At 42.6% G+C, this 22,883-nt stretch overlaps 1 protein-coding gene across 16 annotated transcripts in view; it reads left to right on the top strand.

Annotated features, from left to right (window-relative positions):
- Positions 1–22,883, top strand: part of BACH2 (BTB domain and CNC homolog 2) — a 202,408-nt gene that overhangs the window by 55,231 nt on the left and 124,294 nt on the right. For 2 of the 16 annotated variants that reach the window (XM_068937795.1, XM_068937784.1), the window contains exon 3: positions 2,387–2,699. The exons of the other annotated variants lie outside the window; for them this stretch is intronic. The gene's annotated coding sequence lies outside the window, so the exon portion shown is untranslated. The remainder of the gene's footprint in view (positions 1–2,386; positions 2,700–22,883) is intronic. 16 annotated transcript variants of the gene reach the window in all.

The raw sequence follows: 22,883 nt of genomic DNA, 5'->3' as shown, positions 1-22,883 counted from the left end.
CCTGTAGTCCCATGCAAGGGCAGGGCTTTTCTCATAGAGAAGCCATTGGTAAAGGATGGGACCTTATTGGCCAAAATTGACTTAAATGGGCTGGTATCTTCCAGCTACTAATACATTGAAACAAATTGTGTGCCTGCAAATGGTTAATCGTTACTGTAACTAGATTTAATTATGAAGCGCTATGCTTGGTAAAGAAGATCAGGAAGGAGTTCCCGCTGTTCTAAAGCAGTAGTTCAGTAGTTGTCTGACACTAATTATGAAAAACATGTTAGGTTAGAAGAGTAATTTTTAAAATATATTTCTTTAAGCAGTTCATAGAAAGGTTGATGCCATTCCGAAAGACGTCTGACTGCACCTTAAAGTAGATACCTGGATGGGCGATTAGGAAAAGAATGTTAAACAACTGAAATTTAAATACTGGTACAGCTTCATTGTAATAATTTCCCAAGAGGCATATTGATAATTTTGCTAAATAGAGAGTTTAATGGGCTTTAATAATGTGTACTTTAGAGACCCTGTACACAAAGGAATTACGCATAAAACGTTCATTATGTAAATGGCTACCTTTTTATTTAACTAGGAATCTGTTGAAACAAAACCAGTGCATTCTACGTGGCAACATATTTTGGGAGATTAACAAACGGAATTAATTATTGCCACCTAACCTATCACTTCAGCTGTTTTCATCAAAGTTGCAACTGTATTATTTTACCTAACAGCAAACAAATTTCCCAACATAAATATTAGTTTATTTTTTAAAAATTCTTAACCCGCAGGAGTGCTGAGGTCAACACAAAGTGCAGCTGTTGCTCTGTAAAGCTTCCCTAACTAGAACCACCACTTGGCTAATGTTTTCCTTTGATGTTGCTCGTTCAGTATCTTAAGAAGTACCTGGTAAGAAATGTAGAATAACTTTGGCTTTTTACCCTTAAGTGAAGGAAAGAATAACAGAAAGCAATCTTAGTAAGCATTTTTTTGCATTGGATTTCAGTTTGATTTCAGTATGCTGCTGCTGAGGGCCCTACTGGAGAACAGGCAAGAAAGAAGAAGAAGCAGATGCTTTCGGTAGAACAGTAGGGCATTTATCTCTTTTAATGAGGTAACATCATTAGTGCTGACAAAGTGCTGCAAATCAATACATGTAATGGAGTGCTGCTGTCTTTCAATAGTGCGCAGACTGGTATACTTCTGAGCATTCGAATCTGCTGAATCACAGGTCAGGCTTTCTCTCTTGCAGGATCCTTGTTTTATTTTTCTTTTCAAACCATTTTGTCTATGTGTTATTCCCCTTCCCCTCTCCCCCCCCCCCCCCATCCCAATCTTTGCCTTTGATCTCAAAAAATTGGAGCACACCTCCAGGACGTGTCAGGGCAGGCAGGAGTCCACTGATTTCCCAAACGCAGGGAGATCGCTTAAATGCCGCAGAGGTCCGTTGCGGTGCAAAGACCTTCTTTTAATTGGCAAGAGCGAGGTTGCTAAGATCTGTTTTAGCCTGATTCCTTCTGCCTAAAATGGCTGCAGGGTTTTTTTTCCCCCCCCCTCCACCCCCTGCCCTCTGCCTGCTTGCTTTTGAGCAGTGGTGTAATGTCAGCAACACCAATCATGTCAGCGGTGACACTGGTGACCCTGACATTCAGCAACAAAAAGGGTTGGAGGAGAAAGGAGAGGGTGAGCTGGCTGGTGTGCTGGACAAGAAGCAGCAGCGGCGAGGGGAAAAAATCTATGGGTCAAAGTGTTTTTTTTTTTGTACAAAATCCATAGCTGTAACAAGCATGGACAGCGTTGCATGCAAGGTGACTGAGGGCATAAATAAGATGGATCTCACTAGAGAGCTTTCCTTTCTTCCTTACTTTTCAAATAATAAACAGCAGCACATGGCTGCACTATATGAAAATACCTTCCCCCCCCCACCTCCGAAAGCAAAGTGAATCTGAATTTCTCAAAAGCCTGGAAGTTTTAATAATGCATCTATTAAAAATGACTTCATTCTCCCATAACTCCAGTCAGAATCGTGTCATCCTTCACCAGAAATGTATAACATGACCTAAACATTTGAGGTATGCTCTCTGTTTATCAGAGAGCCCGAGAGTCACATTTAAGCAGCAGTGCCAATTCCAGGAAAAGAGGCTGTCGGTAAGAAGATTCGTCTGAATAGATCACGCACGTAAAAGATGTGGTTCCTCTTTCTTTTTTTATCTGCACGCCCCTCCCATCCTGGGTTTCCCAACACCTGTTTTTGGTGAACGAATATAAACAAAATTGTAAGATTCCTCAACATTAACTATTGCCTGACAGACCAAGCTAAGTAATACAAGGTCATCCAGTTTATCCCTTTCTTTTTTTCTCTCTTTTTCTTTTTTTTTTTCCTTCTTGCGCACTCATCTAGTAAGCCTCTGCAGTCTGCCCAGGTGGTCCCATCCCTGGTGAAAACCTCCCACGTTTTTGCCACGTCGTGATCTGGAAGTCCAAAACGCTTGCTGTCGCTCAGATGAACTGAAGTCTCTCTCCCCCACTTTGAGCCGTGAGCTCAGCCTGAACCGTCCAAGCAGTTCGGCAGACGCGTGGGCCTGACTGCCGGCTCAGGGGTTTTATCGAGCTGCTTTACCATACCCGCAGCTCTGGTAACGTAATGTTCCCGTCCCCTTCTTGTGTTAACCAAGGACGGAGGTCGGGATCTGAGAGCCAAATAAGCCTTTCAGGTACGTTTTGTGAGGCCGTATGTTAACACCTACTGTAGTATGCTCCAGCAGTCACACTGCCCAATGTCAGCTTAGAGGGAGACTAGGTAAGACTGTTAATACTTTCCGCTTTCGTTAAATTTAATTGGCCTGCGTGCTGGAACGGTCAGAGGTCTGCTTCAGCAAAACCTAAGGTACACTTTGCATTCTTTATTGCTAAAATCAAAATGATTCTTACAAAGCTACATCTCACTAGCAGTTTTTTACCTTTTCATGCTCTCAACCTTCCTGAACTGACAGAAGGTAATGGGCCAACAGATGTAGGAAAGGTGGCATCTTGGGAAAGCTCTTAAAGACTTTTTCTTGCCCAGAACATCCCTCTTATAAATCAATTCTTCTGTATCATGTACCACAGTCCTTATGGGCTATCTTATTCCAACGATTAAACTAATGTTCATATGCTTCCCTTCCAAGATTGGGCTTACAGTAACCTCACACACACCTCACCCTCCATTCTCACTACAGGCACTCCAATGAATAAATAGTTGGCCAAGTTTTATTGCCCTTTACACAGTTAACCGAAAACAAATGCCTTCTGCTTTGTTAACGGCAAGTCATGCCTGCTTCTTTGCCTCTAGCCAGCAAAGTTTCTCAACCAGCTTGGCCTCTAAGGGACTGATTCCTTTTTATCGACTCTGCTATGGTTACCAAATCTTTCTGTGATCAACATATTTAAAAAAAAAAAAAAAAAGAAAACATAGTCACAGGCCCTCAGGAGAGGAAGTAGCAGGTCATACCTTCTCCCAAGACTACATATTGCCTACCTTTGGTCTCCTTTCCTCAGTAATACTGGGGAGAAAGTATTGTGATGGAGGGGAGAGGGCCAGTCAGTGTGAAAGGTTTTGAGAAGTAAAGAGTCGTTAATATTCCAGCATATTCCTGTATTAAGACTGTCTGCTTGATTTTTTTTTTTTTTCCCCCCTGTGGATGGTATATTCATCCTGCTTTAGCAATGAGGTGGCCCCTGAAGAGAGGAAAATGCAGTGCTGCTCATTAGTGTTGTTTCACAACACATGCAGCTCGCTAGCGGGTTTAGAGATGATTCTGCGAGCGATCTTGACCAGTCTCAAGGTTTCATTACATCTCATAGAAAATACAGCGCAAAACGTTGGTAGAGGAGGACTGCTAGCGTGTGATAACAACACTGGTGGGCCAAATCTCATTTGCCTTGCTTTCCTGGGTGGTCGCCTGGCTTTTATGCAGCACATGGAAATAGATCTTTTGGAATGTGAAACCGTGCCTTGTGCATTTCTCCCACAAGTATTTTATAGTTTTGACTGGCGTGCATTAAGGAAATGGAGAATAATAGAAGAAAAAAGTTCTATAACTCTTTGGCTGTGCTTCCTTTGCATAGCACGATTTTGCTTTTGTAGTGAAAAAACTCTGTGTTATCATGTTAGGTATTTTTTAAAGTTTAGCAATGAATTTTTTGGTAAATGAGTGAAGGAATAGTTTCTTCTTACACTTCCACTGTCTAAATTGGAGATGAGTTTAAGTTCTTTTATGCCTGCTCTCAGAGAAGCTGAACTTTTGGTTGTATTCATTGGGTAATCTCATTCTTGAAAATTCAAAAGATCTCTTTGTCCCAGATAGATTTATTTGATTCCTGATTTTACAGAACTAAGATGTGAAGAGGTTTGGAGTATTTTGTTCTGTTTGTTTGTTTGTTTATTTGCTTTTTAATAATGATGTTATAAGCCATTAAGTATCCAGGACTTCATAAGTCTCATACGCAAGTACTGTACTTGGGATGGGAGAAGAAGGCATTTTGACAAGCCTATCTCTTTCCCTGGGCTCTAGATCTGGCTACTCACTAGCTCTCTGATTGTGGTTCTTAACGTTTGGGTGTGAGAAGCAATATGACTTTTCAGTCCCCTCATGGAGAGAAGAGCTAGACCTTTGTCAGTAGGATTCCTTTCTTGTTTGGGCTCAGCTGCACAGGATGGAAAAGGCAGCCCTCGCACATGACGAGTTACCATTTCAGAACGTGTTGAGGATCCAGCTCCGATCCAACTGTGAATTAGTGGTCAGGATCCTTTGCACCCCCAGAAGCTACCATCCCACATAGTAGGATCTTTGCGTGACAGGAGAGAGCTTGAAAAGGCGCAAACATTTGGAACATGCATTACGGCAGTAATGGTACATACATTTACAAAAATAAAGTCAGGCCAGAGCGTGGGGGTGAAGGGGGGCGTGAGTGAACATATGTGAGTAAAGAAGAAAATGCTTGCTTTTCCCGCAGCTCTGCCCTTCCAGGTAGCCTTGTCCTCTGGGGACGTTGCCCTCCTTTTGTGAGGGATTCCCAAGCGCTCAAGTCACTTGACTTCTGAGCTTTGTAAATTTGGTGGTAATTGTTTCACTGTAAGGTGCCTAGCAATCCTCTGCTGGAATGGCTCGCCGGAGCATATAGAAAGTATCATTGCCTTTGCAAGGGCTTTCAAAGTAAGTATCTTTTGTTTCAGTAGATAGTACAAAGGCTCCCAAGCCTGCTTTGTCAGCAGCTCACTGAGATACTTCCCAGTGGTTTACAGCTCTTGGTTTCATCTGGCAAGAGCAATCTATAATCCAGGAGCGTACAGGTAAGGGAGCCCTTCAGAAGCTTACGGAAGAGTAACGATGCTTTCGTCTTGATGCTTACAGAAGGTGAATATTCTGACAGTTTCCCACTGTGTTGCGCTATTCAGTTTTCAAAATTGCGGGTTGCATTTATCCTTTCAGCGAAATAAGGCACTCCTCTCCAGCTCCTCGAGGAGACCAAGAAGTGTACACTTAATTGCTTTGTGAGTGATGCGAAGTCCTGGAAATGCAATCTAGCCGTTGCTCATTAACTAGCTGAACCTATTAAACCTGGACAGCGAGCAGAACTGAGTCAGCCGCCCTTGATTGCAGGCAGCTAATGGCGCTCTGGGAGCAAGCTGTGACTGCGGAGTGGAATTGGCAGTAGACTCCCATCAACCTTCTCTGTTTTGAATTCACTGTACACGCCATTTAGACTTCTGGCTTGAAGACAGATGATTTCAGAGCAGCAAGAAGGGGGGAAGGCGGAGGGAGGCAAGCATTGTCTTCCCAGCTACGTTAGCTTTGATCTAAAGTTAAAAGCAAGCCCGAATTCTAATGGCACTGGTAATTTGACATTTAAACCTACAGAAGCAGAAAAATTTGTCATCTGGCTGTAGCTCACTTTGATTATTGATTGAATCTTGCACAGATGGTTCCACTACACAATGCTAAAACAAAAGAAAATGGCCAAATAATGTGGCTTGGCATCTCCTTAGTGTTTTTTAGCTCTGAGAGAACCAACTGCTTACAGAGCGTATATAGGGGGATTGTTACTGCTGAAATATATCCTGTCTTGCAAAAGAGTGTGGTAACACTTCCTTATATTTTCATGCCACGCTAGTAGCAGGATTGAAAACAAAATCTACTAAAAAGTTAACTAGTTGAAGTTAAATTTTTTTTTAATTGCTCAAGGAAAAATTTTAAAAAGTTTGAATTTGCCCAGGAAGTTGGAGTTGTTTAGCCTTTTAAACTCATGAAGGGCTCAGCTGGAGATAGATAACAGCCCTGGTAATGTAGAGACGTGTGGAGTACTCTTGGCATTGTGCTGGAGCATAGTTTCAGAGCAGTTTGTGCTTCTTGCTGAGTTGCCAGCATCTCATCCTTCAGTATTCAGATGCCTCCTATCCAGTTGCGCTTTGTGCCCAACCTTATTTACCTTCTGGGGTTTGCCAAGATCACAGCTTGGTTGTGTGGCTTTGGGCCCAATCAAACAGTCTGTCAAGGAGAAGGGGAGAAAGAGTTTTTTTGACATGTTGCCTGAAGAAGAAAATGTCCAAATATGCCTTGAAATCTTTGTTCTACTTGTTTGTTCAATAGTTTTAAGCTGTTGTGTGTTGTGTTTTCCTGTTGCTCTGCCTTAGTTTCACCAATGTGAAGAGATTATTTCGTTTCTAGTCTGGATTTGTACATTTTGTTTGTGCTGCTGGCAGATCATATCAACACCCACTTTTCTGTAATATTTAAACTTAAAAAGATAAAATAAAAATCTTTGGTGTCATAGAACACTGACTTGCTTGTAAAATAGTTTCAAATACCGGAGATGCTATTTAAAAATATTGTAGGAGTCTAGTGATACATTAGCATTTTGTACGTTTCACTCCAAGCAGTTCCAAAATACTTAAACGGTAGTGCATGCCTTCCACACCACTGAAAGGCAGTCTCTAGGGTGGGGGGTGTAAACCCGGGCAGCAGTTACTGAGGGTGCAAGGAGCCATGGGTGCAAGCAGCTTGCAAACAAGGGGCCAGAAGAATAAACTGCATGCTGGAGGAAAATGCTATGAAAATCGTCAGTCTTGATGAAAGACAGCCAGGGTTCTGCTGACGCTCTCTCGCCTGGAAATGAGTAGTAGTAATCCTCCAGAAATCCATACCAAAGCTCTGCTTACAGGTAATTTCCAGTCTGATGGCAAACGGTGACTCTTCAATTTATTCGGCGAGCTGTCAGCTGCCGAGAGACCCTGGAGCCAAAATTCAGGCTGGTGTTCAGCTCGCGATGCTTTTAGGAGCTGCCCCCCGGGATCGTTGAGCCTGTACAGCGCATACATGCCGTGAATCCCACAGGCTGACCTGTGCAAGCCTTTGCTGCAGCTGAGGATGCGGCCCCATGCAGGCACTCGCGGCCGGATACTTGTTTCTGCACTTGTAGAGAGGCAGCCGTCAAGTGAGTGTCTGTGTGGATTCTGGGTTAGTAACTTGTTGCCCTTAGTAATCTTCACAGCATTAAAAGCAAATAGCCCCTTGATTTGTCAGCAGCTAAGCTAAAAAATGAATGGAATAACCCACTTTAGCTGTAGGCTAAGCTGAGCTGAGCTAACTTGCAGCGGCTGTAAACCGAGAGCAGCATGCAGATGGGCAGCAACACTGGAGCGCTAGATTGCTGATAATTTCTTATGCGATAGCCATGCAGTTGTGCATCTGACATGCACAAGGCGTGTTTCTCTGCCTGACCCGACGTATCCTTGAGCCCATTTTTTGTTTGACTCCCTTTAAAACCAAACTCGCATTTCAGTAGCTCCAAGATTAGTTATTTTGTAAGTATTGCAGGGTGAGGGGGAAGTTCAGCTGCAGTGTGAGGATAGCAAAACCATTTTTAAATGATTTTGAGACACTCATTACTTCACTCTGGGAAATTCAGCGTTGCAGGCTAATATAGGCTAATATAAAGACTAATATAAAACTAAAATTCAAGCTTTTATAAAGTTTAACAAAACTAATACCACAGTGTGCTTTCTGCTTATCATTTCAAAACCTCAGTGACGTTTTATCTGAATGTTCCCGTGTGCTGTTAGAAATACAGGCCCTGTTATTCATGCACAGGAATCTCAGAGGTAGTTGGGGCTTCATCTTCTGAAAGGAATTATGTCATGGTCATCTGTGATGACACAGCTCAGGATTCAGTGAACTGGGAGAACCTTTATGTTCCTCTTCCTCTAACCAGGAGGAATATGGCCCGAGCAGAAGAGCAGCCTGTGTGCCTTCTTTACTCTTTGAAGAAAATGTGGTGGTTAATTCTTTCACTTTTAAAATATATCTAAAAGAAAAAAAAAAAGGCTGCTTTATTTTCATCTGACATGATTCTTTCAGGCGGGAAGAGTCTTCCAATAAGTTGAGTAAGGAAGTAATTAGTCTTGGGAGTGTGAAATGGGTTATAATCTTAATGTCGTTTTGCTATTACTAAAAAAAGGCTAGTTTTGTCCTTAGTTAATCCATGCAAATCCCATTGATTTAACAGTATTATGTGGGTGAAAATAAGAAATGCAGCTGGCCTATATTTCAGTATCTTTTTGTCTATTGTAAAAGCTTATAGAACGTGTCGTTTAATGAAGTAATCATCCCTGCTGGATGCTAGAACACCACTAACAAAAAGCTGGCGCAAGCTAGTGAATTGTGTGCAACTGTTGCTGTTTCAGAGCTAACAGGTGAAGCACAAAACCTTTAATTTTTCTAGGTTCTGCAGAATATACGTATGTGCAATTTCTCAGTATTTTACGGATGAAATGGGCTGAAAGCAGAAAACATTTCTAGAGAGTGTGAAATGAAACCTCCTTTTTAAAATCAAATGGGAGGCTTTACAAGCTTATGCAGATCTTGAAAAACACAGAGCATTGGACTGAATGTTGCCATTTCAGTCAAATTTAGAATCTTCACCTACTTAAACAGGATCAACGGGTCAATGCTTTGTACTTTGCAAAATCGTCTCCCCCTAATCTCCTTCTAAGCATTTATGCCTATGATTTCAGTTGATAGGGGGGAGGGAAGTGTTTCCCGTCTGAGACTTGCAGCAAGGTTGTCATACGGAGTTAATCTGTTGAAAGACCCAAGTTGGCGTAGATAGATATATGTGTTGAATTCTGAAACCTGCTATTTATTGGCAAGCATACTTGCGTGCAGGTACTAATTATGTGGAAGTATTCAGCCAAGGTATCCAGAAACTTTTATTTTTAAACCATTTGTGTAAAAACATGGAAGGGAATTCTAGCTACCTAGGTTGATTTTGCTTCCTTTCCGTGTTTCAGCAAGATTCAGAGAGGTTGTGTCAGATGATCTTTTATATACAATTTATTGCATTTATCAGATAAGTGGAGCGGAAACAAGGCTTTCTCTAGCCCCTTTTTTGTTAAATGAGAAACCTTGGAAACCTTTCCTGACTGGAAACCTTGATGTGTATTTCTTGATGCAAAGATGCTATCTCCTTGCCCTGAGTCCTGGAGCAAGCTGCGAACACCAAAAGTCCCTGTGTCTCAGGTTATCTTAGTGTTGTTATCTTACGAAGCTGTAAGGAATAACTAGTCAGGCTTACATATTTTAAGATATATAGTAAAGTACAACTTTGGTGGATAGCACTAGTGATACAGCTGTAGGTAAAGCTTTCCTTAACCGTAAAGGATCCTGCATTTGACTCTGCTGTCGGAGAACTTGGGTTAATGGAAGACTCTGTTAGGATTTAGAATATATTTAAAAAGCATCCTGCAAGCAGGGGCTGCAGCAAGATTGTAGCTGGTGCGGTTGTGATTCCAGTGTGAACGTGGGTGTCATGTAAGTGAGATTGCACCTCCAGGGAATGAATGTTGGCATTCTGTCTTCCTTGAAACCCCCGTGTGCTCACCCACTGCAGTGTGTACTGCTGTCGCCCACCCGGTAATGAAGAATGAAACAAAAATGTTCTGCGAGCAAATCTTCATTTGTGCTCATCTCCCAAGTATTTTATATTCAGTCTGCTCCGTTCTGTAGCTTCTCCCTTCCGGACTAGGTCACCGCCTGTCTTTTTGATGCAGTATTGGATGCGTTTTGCAAACAAACAGTTGGTAGCTCTGTCCATCTTGAAGGAAGTTTTTGTCCCTTTTTGGTGGCCATGCAAATGCTAAAATGGAAGATAAGAGAATTACAAAAGCGGAAGAATTACACTAAGGAGGAAATGACCCTCAATACTCTCTGGACTTCCCAGGCGTCTCAAGTAGATTGCTTTTGGGAACAGGGATGAGGGGTTGGGGCCAGTCGTGTTTGGAAGGATGCTTCAGTTCTTTCCCTTCAGTGTCCTTGTGCTTTTCTCAAGCAGTAAAATCAAAAGCTGTCAACAAACCTGATCTCTATGAAGCATTTCAGCAGGAACCCAGCTTATCTGAAAGTACAGATAGTATTAAAATGCGCTCTGTCAAAGACAGCTAATTGTCAAGACATAAAAATGAAATTGCAACACAGTCATGCACAGATTCGTTGTCTAGCCATTATGAGCCAAGCAAGACAAGATAGGTATCACAGAATTAAAATTCATAATCAAAGCAAATGAAGCAGTATTGTAATTACTTTGGGCAACAGAAGCTATTTTTTAGCTGAAGCTGGCTTAAAATTGTGAATCTGAAGTAGTCATTTCAATCTTCTTTAAACTTCCTCTTTTCTTAATTTGAGACCTAATAGCTGCACATTTTTTTGACACCTGTAAATTTACCCTGACACGTACTCTTCACTAGAAAAAAGTACCTTGACAATTTTCTTCCTGGGACTTTTACAGAGAGCTGGCACAGACAGGTATCAGCTGCATTGTGTATCTTGCTAACCTCTTTCTCCATGGGGAGAACTCTATAAAGTGGTGATCCATGTTTCAGAAAATCTAGGGGTTTTGTTTATTGCCGAGTCTTGATCTGAGCAAGTGGATTCGCGAGTCTAGTTCAATTTCAAAACTAGAGGGCTTTTACTTATGCTCTTTGTACTTTGGAACAAAGCTGCGTGTTCCAGGGAGAAGCGTTATTTCAGATAACCACGACTGGCAAAATTTGGTAACTTTTCTCAGAGTTGTACACGGAATAGTACTTTTTAATTAAACCTGCACTGAATAGTATTTTTTAGTTAAACGTATCTTACAGACACCAATTTCAATATACAAGTTTTGCACATCTGTCAGCTGTGGCACAAAAGTTGCTCGGGGTTATACATGAAGTGAGTATTAAGGCTGCTTCGCGCGACCCAGGTCCCTCATTGTTCAGTTTAGCCTTTATATGAATGTTGGCTTGTTAGAGTGTGTAAACAAGAACAGATGAAATGCAAATGGTTTGTTTCTTAAGGCAAGCTATATACGCATTGGTTACCTTTGCTCGCTTACACTAAGAGATATTTATGAATATTGTAACTTGGGTCAGTGATGTTCTTGTTTTTTTTACGTTCTTCTGAACGTTTCCTCTATATCTTCTGTATGTCATCTGTCTTGATTTGACCAGATTAAAAGGCTGATACTGATTTCACAGTATCTCAGATAGTAGCATTTCTTGTCTTATTTTTAACTGGAAGACCGTCTTTTAACCCTGAACGTCCCCCAGTATTCTAACCATCATGCTCACCTGCATTCACCAATCTGGCTGGTGCCAAGAACGGTAAAACCGGTGTAGATGGTGTCTCAGCTTCCCCTTTAAAATCCTTGTTCTATTTCCTCTCATTTTTGGCTGTTGAGGTGGAGCCGGGGCCAGTTCAGTTCCTCTGATTTTTTAACTGACTAATTCAGTAGAAGGAAGCCTCAGAAGTTTTCTGTTGTTTTGGGTTTGTTGTTTATTTTTTGCTCTGCAAAGATGCTTTGAGCAGCAACCAATTGACTGTGTTAAGCCAGTGAAAAAGGAGGGCTTCTTTGTACCCCCAAATTTTCACTGGATTTTTCAAGCACTTTCCTAATCCGTTAGCCATCCTGCAGGTTTATGGAGCAGTCCATAACATCCTGATTTGGTCTAGCTTCTAAATTCTTCTTTGGTTGGTAGGTGCTCCACTCAATTTTATTCCGAAAAAGCAAGTTAGCAAGCCCTAGGTACTGTTAATCTTGGTTCAATATCACCCCTGTACCGAGGCAGTCTCCCTCTAGGAATGGGCTTATTGTAATGATGAGCTACCGTTCTTTTCCTTTCAACACTGCTGGTCCGTTTTGGCTTTCCCTTGAACCCTGACTTCTTGAATATTGATATTTCAGTTCTCTGCCTCAGCCACCTAAATGCGAAGTCTGCTGTTCTCCAGCAGTTTACCCACTGACAACTCCAGAACAACCATTGTCACACAGAGCCTGTGGATATAATCTCTCATGTGATATAGTATAAATTGTTGGCTAAAGGGATCTTCCTGTTCAGTCTCCCTCTGCTGAGCCAAATAGCACCATAAGCACTGGAGAACGTGAACTAGGTCAGCCAAAAGAATTGTGAATTTTTTTCTCTCAGCTCTGGCAGGTGTTAAATTTCTGTGTTTCGCTGTATTTAGGGGATGCTCGCAGGAACCTGTGTAAGCTTTAGGTGACAATAACTACTGGCACGTTAATGTGATAAGGGAGGGAAGCATGCGAGGAGTTGTGTTGAAGAACATATGAGCTATTCCCAGCGCCTCTGGAAACAGAATCCAGTTGTTGCTGAGAAAAGATGCGGCTTCTTTCCTAAGCCAGGTAATGAAATGGTTGCTGTTACTGTAAAGTGTGAGTACCCTACGATCTTTTAGTCTTGCAGCATCCTTATCAGCTAGGATGTAGGTGACAAGAAGACTTCTATGTTCCCTTTGTACTTGGTGATGTTGTTTCTAAGACAAAGTTACCCCCTATCCCGATGAGGTTGAGTTTGTTTAGTCTCATGACCCAAACCAGACTTGCCAAAAGACATGGTTGAGATGAAAAGCGATAATAAGACATTCTGTGTTTGGGGTTCCGCTAACGGCAAAAATCTGTCCTCGGAAAAGAGGCAAATTATGGGAAGATGGCAAGGTAGCTGTTCCAGCAACATGTGTGCCAGAGAAGTAGCAGATTCCGTCTCGGGTGAAATGATATGACCTGCTTTGGTGAAAACTGTGAGCCAGCCAAGCTTCTGAGAAGTTTTTCAGGGAAAGTTTTGAAAAGAAAATTTTGAAAGTAGGTTTCTGGAACACCAGAACAAAGGCTGCAGCAACAAAAGAGGTGCAGGTGAAAGCAATGGACGAATATATTAAATTCAAAATCCTTTGAATAAGCAAAACGTCTGTGACCAGGAATTGATGAAGAACAATCTGAGAATGAAAACAAAGCTATAATATATTCATGAAGCAAGATGATTATAACTCAGAGGGAGTAGCATTAATTATGACTTCCAAAGCAGAAAAATAGCTTATAGACTGGGAACCAATTAGCAGTCGATTGCTCTGAACTAGATTTCAAACACAGTACATGGAATGACAATTATACAGTATTACCAGCAGACAACTACTATGATGAGATACGAACTGTCAGCAGATTTGGACCAAATGCCTCAGCCTGACATCTGCTTACCAATGGGGAGACTTCCTTGTGGAGGTTAGGGATGCTGACGGAACGGAGGAATCGATGGCCGAGCGTCATCTTTTGTCTCTAAAAGCAATAAACCAGGATCTGGCAGAATTGTGCCTGCTGTCAAGGCTCACCTCGATGCCTGGGAGTGGCGTACGGATGTCCCTAAAGCAATCAGTGGAGTTGTTGCAGTCTGAGTTGCACTGGAAGAAAACTTAATGCAAATCTCCAGGAGATCTAAACTTGCAGTAAAGAGAGAGTTATCTTTGTGGCAGGACCAAAAAAGAAAAAAACTCCCCACAAGTATTAAAATGATTGCTAATAAAAGCAAAAGAAACACCTAATGAAACAGGTACTGGTCACTAAAAATATGACTGGTTTTCAGCTAAGCAAACCAAATAGCGGATAGATAAGTGTATGGGTATGAATATGAAAATGCCGAAGCCAGCACCAGACCATTGCATGCAGCCAGTAGAAGCAGCAAGTTGAACAGGAACAGAGGACCAGAAGACAGAAGAGGAATAAAACGGGTAACTGTTTCAGCAACTAGATCAGGTTCTTGGGCAGAGTTATCTCCTTTACTGTTGTGTGCATCAGCTCAACAGGTGAGTTGCCACCACCTGATGCGCCTGGCTGAGATTAACAAGGAGAAACTCTTTAGCGACAGGAAAAGAACAAGGACGATGCGTGGAGCGCTATGACTTGGCAAAGGGAACTGAAAAAGCCAAATTAGACATGCTGTCTCACAGCACGAAGGCAGCTGTGAAAAGCTCTGTTAAAATGAAATTTGGAGAAGCTGCAGGTAGAGACCTGCTTACTGGAAAATAGTGGAATGAGTAGTTGCTGAATTCCTCAAGAAATGCAGGAATATGGGGAAAAGAATTGACTGATAGGGAAGCTGCAGTCAAAATATCATAGCAAGGTGAACATAAGCAATTGCAAGAGTTTGGGAGAAGCTATGTTCCTTTCAGTAGTACAGTCTTCATGTAAAACTAGAAAGCAAAGCAAAACAAAACAAAAACATTTTGTTTTTTCTCTTTCAGCTTCAGCTCAGCCATTTCAGTTCTGAGGAAGCAAAGGAAGGGCCAGATTTTTGGATAGCCTTACCTTTTCAGCAGATTAGTCTACTTTTTTAGAGTACGTATGTATAAAAGTTGTGGCATTTTGACAAGCTTGGACTGTTGAAATGAGAGCTGAGTGAACGGTTCATCATGGGCAACGTTGGTGTAAAACAGAGGTACATTCTGTGACGATTTTACAATTGCTGTTGAGTTGCTGTTGACGTAATCAAATCATCATGAGGAAAAGGTACAGCTAGATGTAACAGCAAAGTGTTGTTGTCAGCATCAGTTAGATCTACTGTACTGAGCATGTGATGCCTAAGTGACAATTCAGAAAACATATAAGACCAAAAGACCGTCTAACAGTGCAGGGCTAGTAATCAGTTACGAAAACAAATCTCAGGAGAACTTCAGCAACACCGAGCTGAAACCTTATATAAAAAAGGCAAAGGAATACACGGATTGAGTCAATTTACATGCCTTGGCAGAAACGAACAAACCAGTGGGGAAGTCCAAAAGGAAATGTCACCAACTGGCAAGGCAACAGCTGCGTTTACCAACTTAAACAAAATTAGTCATTGAAAATATAAATTTAAAGACCAAACTATGAGCCTTCCACTCAGATGTTATTTCCATTTTAACATGTGGATGTGAGAGCTGGAAACTCACCAAAGGTATAGATACCCAGTGCCTCCAGAAGGAAGTACCTGGGGAAAATACTAGATAACAAACAGAATGAATTTATTAGAAATGCAAAGATCTGTCAGTTTAACAACACTGTATCCCTCAAGTTCTCCAGGGTAAATGATGGAAATACTTGGGTCATGTGCTAAGAATGAAGCCAGAATGCCTGTCGGAGCAGATGGGTTGTTGAGCAGCTGGAGGATCACACAAACGGTCAGACCAAATACTACTTTGAGTGTGAAAACTTACTGGCAGTCAATGATACAGAAAAACTGCGGAGAGCAGCTAAAGATAGGCACAGACGGAGGAGCCGTGTTTGGTTCCAGAGCAACATCTGTGGGTGCAAGAAGGCTTTCGAAAAAAGTTACTCCTAGTTCACTTGAGAGTGGTGGGACTTATATGCTGTTTTCTTATTTGTGAATTCAGAGTATTTAATCTTGGGTTACTGAAAGGAATCCACTCTTCCCCATGGTTGCTTTTTTGGACATTACTGTGGAATACTGCTTGCACACAGGTGCCAAAAGAGCCGTCATCTTTGGTCTAGCATGCATTTTCTGTCTGACCTCAAGCAAATCACGCGACCCCACTGATTCTCAAGAGCTCTCTGACCGCAGGACTATGGGATTTTAATTAGGAACAGCGGACAGTACACCATTTGCTTTCTTTGTCTGGTTTCACAGCTGTCCATAGGATCTAGTAGGTGAAGCAAGTTTCTTTGGAGTTGGGGAAAAAAGGACGTGTCTTCCAAACAGCTCTGTGGGAGTAAAGTTGCTTATAGCTTTATTTAAAAGTGACCTAAGATGAGGTAACTACAGATTGCCTTCAGAGAAGAATGCTGAGTCTTATCTTCCTCATTTATGGATGCTTGCATATTTGACTTAACAAGGTTTTGTGGTTTTTTTCACTTGGTATTTTAGATGACAGCAGTTCTTACGGTAGAACCTAGCACAAATATTGTTTAGGTGATTGAGTTTTAGATCACTTTTTAGAACGTGGGAACCAAACTCAAATCCTACACTCTTTTTTAGGATTTTTATCCTTTTTTTTTTTAATTTGTACAAATAGCACCTCAGTTGTTTGCTCTTTATAACTCTTAGTTTCCTTTCTGTAAACTGAGCTTTGTAGAAGAAGTTATTAGACCCTATTTGTTCTCCCTCCTTTAATCCCTGTATCTCAGGACTTTTTAGCTGTGAGTGTATCAGAAATGGAGTGGTTTGCATTCCTCTTTATAGGCCAGTTGTTCTAGCTCATTTTTGCTCCTCCTTTTTTGACTTCTACACTAGTGTACAAACAAGCCGTAAGTTTTATTCATAGTGGCAGTGTCATCGGCCTGTTGGATGACAAGTTGCTTTTTCAGAGGCATAGAAATTTAAGACAGGAAAGGCTTATTTAATCGTCTACTCACTCTCTCCCTGCCAACCTCATATTATTTCTCATCCGACCTCATTTTGAAAGATTCAGGCAAGCAGATTGCAGCCACGTGCCTTGGGAGGCGATTCCAGTGCCCAGACCCAGCTCTTCTGTTGTGAAGTTGTTTCCAATAACAGTCCTGACTTCTTCCCCTTCTGAATTTAATTCTACTGTTTCAGTTGTTGCCTCCATGCGGGCGCATACCTCAAGAGTGTTTATTTCGCTTTGCGTCTCACCGATGACCGTGACTTTCCCCACTGGCCAGATTTAGCCCTTTTTATTTTTTCTCCAGATGTCTTTCTCTATTGCCTTGTAATACAACTGTGACTCTTTTCATATTGAGAAACCTGTGACTGAATAGCACTTTCTGGGGTTTGCCTTGTGCCTGGCCTTTGCATGCAGCATAACCTCACTGAAGCAATAAGGAAAATACGGCAATAGGTGCAGACCGACCCGCGCGCTTCGCATGCCGCCGTGCTTCGTATCTAGAGTTACCTGATGACAAAGTGTGCTCTTCTATTTGCCTGCCGAGATCTAAGTTCAAGGTCACGTGTTTTCCCTGCAACGACCGATAAGCATCAGAAGCAGCTACAAACAGTGTTTTCCCACATTCTTGTTGGTGTGAGTTATGCTGCCTTCTCTCGTCAGGGGAGCTCAGAAACCAAAGTCTGAGCTTGGGAGTGTGATAAAGGAGTCCCTTTCCAACCACTGTAAAAAGCAGTCTGTCTAAAATGATTCTGCTCCCTTTAAAACATTCTGCTGCACGGGGCTTCAGATAGTCTGGGCAGCCACTGCGTGTGTTATCCATGCCAAGAAACTCATCTGGATTGCATTTAAGAGGGAGTTTTGGATGAGAAGAGCTGAAATGAACACAGGACCTGCTGTATTTGAAATGTGGAAATCAGCAGACATCAGAAGAGAGGTTGGCACCGAGTCCTGTGTGTCTCTCTAGGTAGGGATGCACCACTGGTCTGTTGTGGGAGACGTCGGGGTTTGCTCAGGAGCAGCTCTGAATTTCAAGGGCATCCCAGGCCCTCCGCAGAGCGATGGTAACTGTGTCCTCGCATCTGGCCTGACTGCTCAGTGGTTTCCTCATGTAGCTTTGCTTGCCGGCTCTCACCTGGAAAGTCTGTTAGCTCGGTAGCCAGTCTTCTTGAGACAGCTTTCCCCCCCCCCGCCCCCACCATGACCCAAACAGACATGAGCAACTTTGGCTGCATAGCCAAGTCAAGTCATTTGGGCCCTTCGCATAAGTAGCTGCAGATATGTCCCTAGAACAAAGTCGTAATATAAATTGATCGTGGCAGCAGGGATGGAGTTCAGCCGGAGTTAGGCCTTTGGGGTATTTTGTCAAATTTTTGAAGCATGAGCTGTTAGTAAACTAGAGCTAACAGGGCAGACTCATAATCTGCGCTGAGAAGCAGTATAAAGGAGCTGTAACCGCGCTGCCAGTGCCCAGCATCAGATTTATTTTGGCCTTTCTCTGCAGATTTGCCATTGTTGTTGCCGTCCTTCCTTGGGGCTCGGGGCACACTAAGGACCCCAAGCCAGCTGGAGCTTGCAAAGCTGCTGGAATGGAGTCATGGGTGACCTTGACTCAGGAGAGCAGCCCCAGCTTTCCTCTTTCATCACCCAATCGCTCTGCAGCTGCTTGGCCCCAAAGGGCCAGAGTTGCTCAAGATGGGGGGGGGGGAGGTTGCCTAGGTCTTTGGGTAGATGGCTGCAGCTGAGCCATCAGGCCCTTCTGCAGGCAGGGACGGGAATCGTTCACCTCCTCGAGGAAGGTTACCTGAGACAAGTGTGAAGTGTGTCCCGGAAGGGACTGCCACTTTGCATCGACCACAAAGGAAATCTGGAGAGATGGCTCTCTGGGATGTAAGTCTCTACATTGCAGGCGTCTGAATCAGATGAGATTAATGTTGTCACAAACTGTGAGAACGATGAGGCCGTAGAGGTACAACGTAAGTAGTAAATGGCTAATTATCTAAACAGTTTAGATCACGTTGTAAGGTGTACTCTGTACATGAGTGTGCTGGTGACCTGAAGTAGAGAGATGGGAGTCAAATGCGTAGTAATATTAAGGTTCTTGCCTCTTTATCTTAAGTTATGGTTGTTGATAACCTTGCTTATTAATTGGCAGTGAATTAAATACTCTGTATTAGCCTTGTATGTTTTGACAGAGAAAAGAGTTCTACAGATAAATGTGGATGTTTTCTAAAACTATATTAGTTCTTGCAGGATCATCATGAGTGTCTTTGTACCTTGCAGTCCTTCAGGATTGTATCAAGAACATTTGACATCTCAAAATTTGGCCCAAAGTCCAGACTTTTTTAATCTGAAGAAAGCTTTTATAAACCTAAAGCAGAGAGTTTTTTTTCTTCTTCTTCTCTTAAATCTCTTCTCTTAAATCCTATGGAAGAAGTTATTTTTAAACAAAAATAATGCACATAGTGTTTTTAGTACTTGAAAGCCCCAACATGATTTTCATTTGTTGGTTTACTTATTTGTTGCATTCCTCTTGGCCAGGACAACAGAAGGATCTTTAAAGATATTTTCATTAGCATGAACAATATCTCTGTTGTGACTAAGACTGTAAGTACATTTTAGTTTTAGTTGACTTCTAACATTCTGTAAAATATTCTAGTTCTGTATATCTTTTCGGATTGTCTCAAACTGATTATATGCGAAATTAAAAGTTTAGTTTGCAATTATATGAAGTACTGAAAACCGTCGTATTCTTCGACTCCATTGCTTTCCAGAGGTGGAAAAGAATAAAAACATACCATAATTATATAGTCTAACTATTTATTTTCATCGCAGTAGCACTGCTGAAATGCGCAGCAGATGTCATAATTCCAGTGAACGTAGTCCCTGGATGTCGCACCTGCCAGTCCCACAATCTTAGTACCGGTCGGGGATGTATGTGTGTCTGAACAATGCAGGAAGACTACAAGAGGTTTATCCCATTAGAAATAAATTACAGTGTAGTGTAGCATGAAAGTGATGTGTCAGTGAATACAGAACACAGGATTACCTTCTGTCTCTTTTCTTTATCCTAGATAACAGAAGCAGTATGGGAAGGAGATTTATATTGCACTCATTTGAAGCTGACCAAGCAATTTAGATGAGATGAAATAGGGATTTACTTCTGGAGAGAATAATATGTTCCTGCTAAAATGCCATTAATTGCTTTATTATTTAAGGTACAAATTATATTCAGCAATTTGTTGGTCTCCTATTTTTTCTAGTGGAAATAGTTCACCATGGAAAGATTTTTCTGTCAGAAAATGATGAGCAACCTACTAACAAATTCATTTGAAAGAAGCTGAACTTTCAACTGGGTCTCTATTCTCTCTCCTTTCTTCTCCCAGGGACACACACATGCACACGCAGTGCTTAATTTAAATAAAAATAGTAGTGGCTTTGCTAAATATTAAAAACATTAACAAAAATCACGGCAACTCACTTTGGCACGCTTGTCAAGAATTATGGCCATCTCCGCATGTGTCACGGAGCTGCTGCCTCTCACCTCAGTAGCAGTGGCACCGAGCACGGTTGCAAGCACAACATCCTTCTGCTAGATGCAAAGGCAGAAGGCTTAGAAAAGCTCACGGGCTCTCCTGGAAGCAAGCAGAGAGGACTAGCTGGGGAGGGTCAGTCCCAGCAGGGTCCAGTCCTGAACTCTGCTCTGCTTCCCTGCCTCTGTTGTACGAACAGCGTACAGTGCGAGCGAGCTTCCTCCGCAAGCACTGCCGTTGTCTGTTGAGCCTCCCTCCTTTTCCTTTTTTTTTTTTTAATATCAGTCTCCCTGCTATCTCTTTGCTCCCATCAGTACATTTTCTGCAGTTCCTGTTGTCCTTTATGCTTTCCCCTGTCAGCCTGCCTCCACCGTGCTGGCATCGTCTCTCCTATCACTTGAAACTTGACTCTTTCTGCCTTTTCTTCCTGCCTCGAGTTTGCTGCACCTATGTTAGCCTGCTCATTGCCACCATTCGATTTATTTGCCACAAAGAGCGAAGTAAAACTGAGCTCAAAGGAGATGCACCCCCCACACAAATCACCGTTGTCTTGTCCCGACGGTGCGTGCGTGGGCAGTCACTCGTGCAGAGTGCCCGAAGCGTAAGTTGTGGGGCTTTTGCTTTGCTCTTGGCTTGGGATTACAGAAGATTTGGAGGTGGAGAGATGAACAGGGTCTTTCACACTTCTGGTGCTCTCAGGTGGCCTCAAAATCCTGCCAAGTGCTGCTTGCTTTGATCACGTTACCAAGGATTTCTTTACATCCAGGAAGGGCTGAGGAAAAACGTACATGGGTCTAGACACGCGCACAACGTACGTCGAAACTCTGGCCTTGCCGTGTCTGGAGCTGGGGCCCGTCAGCTTGGGAACGTGCCGTTCCCTGCGTGACTGCAAAGCCTCCACGGCGCAGCCATAGCTGCAGACGCAGCGGTGGGCAGGGGCACGGCGGACACGGCCAGGCAGAGCAGGGGCAAACAGTGAGCAAACATGGGCGCTGTGGGGAGCCGGAGTTGCGGGGCATCAGTAGCTGCACCGCTGTCCAGGCACAGCTCTTTGCCCCGCTGCTTTGGTTTCTTTGCTAACAGCAGTGCCCAATCGTAAGCTGACGTTGGAAACATCCTAATCTTATATGTCCCGTTCATATACATTTTCTTTTCAGGGGAGGCTGAAATTATACTTTGTGTGGTTACTGCCCTCTTCTTTGGACTACTGCAAGCTGAGCAGTGATCATAGTAAATTACATCTGTCCGCTCGTTAATGGACTCAGAGTTCTTTCTGGAGGGAGGCGATAATTCTGTTTTACTTTACAAAATAGTAGTTGTTCCATGCAACAAGGGCGTTGAGGTTATTTCTTCTGTTTTCAGTTCTTCACAAATGGAAATGATCCCAAGAATACCAGCTTTATATAAAAAAGTTGTTCCGCATTGCCCTTTCCCATGTGAGACAGAGCATTGCTCTCTGTCTTGGCTGGTGTTTAAAGCAACGGCTAGACCCTTGAGTTGCCAATGACTCTATATCATTTGTGTCACCGTTGATAGAGAAGAAGAATAGCTTTTAGAAAAACTATTTTTGTTACAGATGTGTAGAAGTGAATATATGGTTTCAGTCATGCTTCCAAAAGAGGATCTGTGAAAGTGAAATAGTTGGACAGCTGTATGAAAAAGCTGGTGGAAGGAGTATGGTGTGTGCTGGGAGGGAACCAGGCAAAAGGGAATAATACCTGAAAAATCCACTGGAAGAAGAGAAGCTGAGGGAAGGAAGTCCGTGCAGCCGTTACACCTGAAACGTCCACACCCAACTACTGGTTTTTTGCCTGTTTTTTTTTAATTTTTGATTCAGTATTGCCTGGTGTATTTATTCCTGCCCGTATTTAAAACGGGCCCTTTCGTGTAAGCCTTGGGCCTTTAGAGAGCACTTTCTCCAATTCTCTGTTCTTCCTGCATGTTAGAACGCCTGTGTGCGTACACATTTCATTTTCCTGCTTAAAGATAGTTTGAGCTATCGCACCCAAAATACAGCCTCAGTGTTCAGTTTGTTGTTGTCTTAGTAAGTGTAAAAATATATTTTCTAATGTTTTATCACTCTAGTTTTATATTTCAGTTGCTGCAGTTTATGTGCATCCAAGTTGTCAGAAAGGTCCTCGTTTCTTGGTGTTTATTTCTTCCATAACCTGACTCCTGGGTTGCTTAGGTCGACCAATGCCTGTGCATTGCACTTTTTTCTGTACGGATGCTCGTTCTTGCTCATCACGTTAAGTCAGGCAGAGTTTTCTGTAGTAGTGGTGTGACCTCATTTGACCGACCTCGTGCTCCACCAGCAGTGCTGTTTAAACAATATCCCTTCCCACCCCCATCGCTTCCCCAGCGAGTTGCTGTCCCTGGGGGCCTCGCTGTGTCTGCAAAAAATCCCTCACCTCTTTTGTAAAGGGCTCTACCTGGAAAACTGAAAATGGGTTGGGTGTTTCAGGGAGCCTGATGACAAAGGTCAAGAGAAGCTCTGAAGTGGCCAGGAGCAGAAAAAGGTAGCTTTTCAGGCATTAGTAAATGGCCGTCACTGTCCATGTGCTTGTGTTGAGATGGTTATTTTTGTTGAGAAATTAAAAAATACACTGGATGCTTCTCTACATAAAGCAAAAAATGCACTAGGTGGTTTTATACATAAAGC

The sequence above is a fragment of the Struthio camelus genome, chromosome 3 (genome assembly GCF_040807025.1).
Source record: "Struthio camelus isolate bStrCam1 chromosome 3, bStrCam1.hap1, whole genome shotgun sequence".
Lineage (NCBI taxonomy): Eukaryota > Metazoa > Chordata > Aves > Struthioniformes > Struthionidae > Struthio > Struthio camelus.
This window is presented reverse-complemented; position numbering and strand designations above follow the sequence as displayed.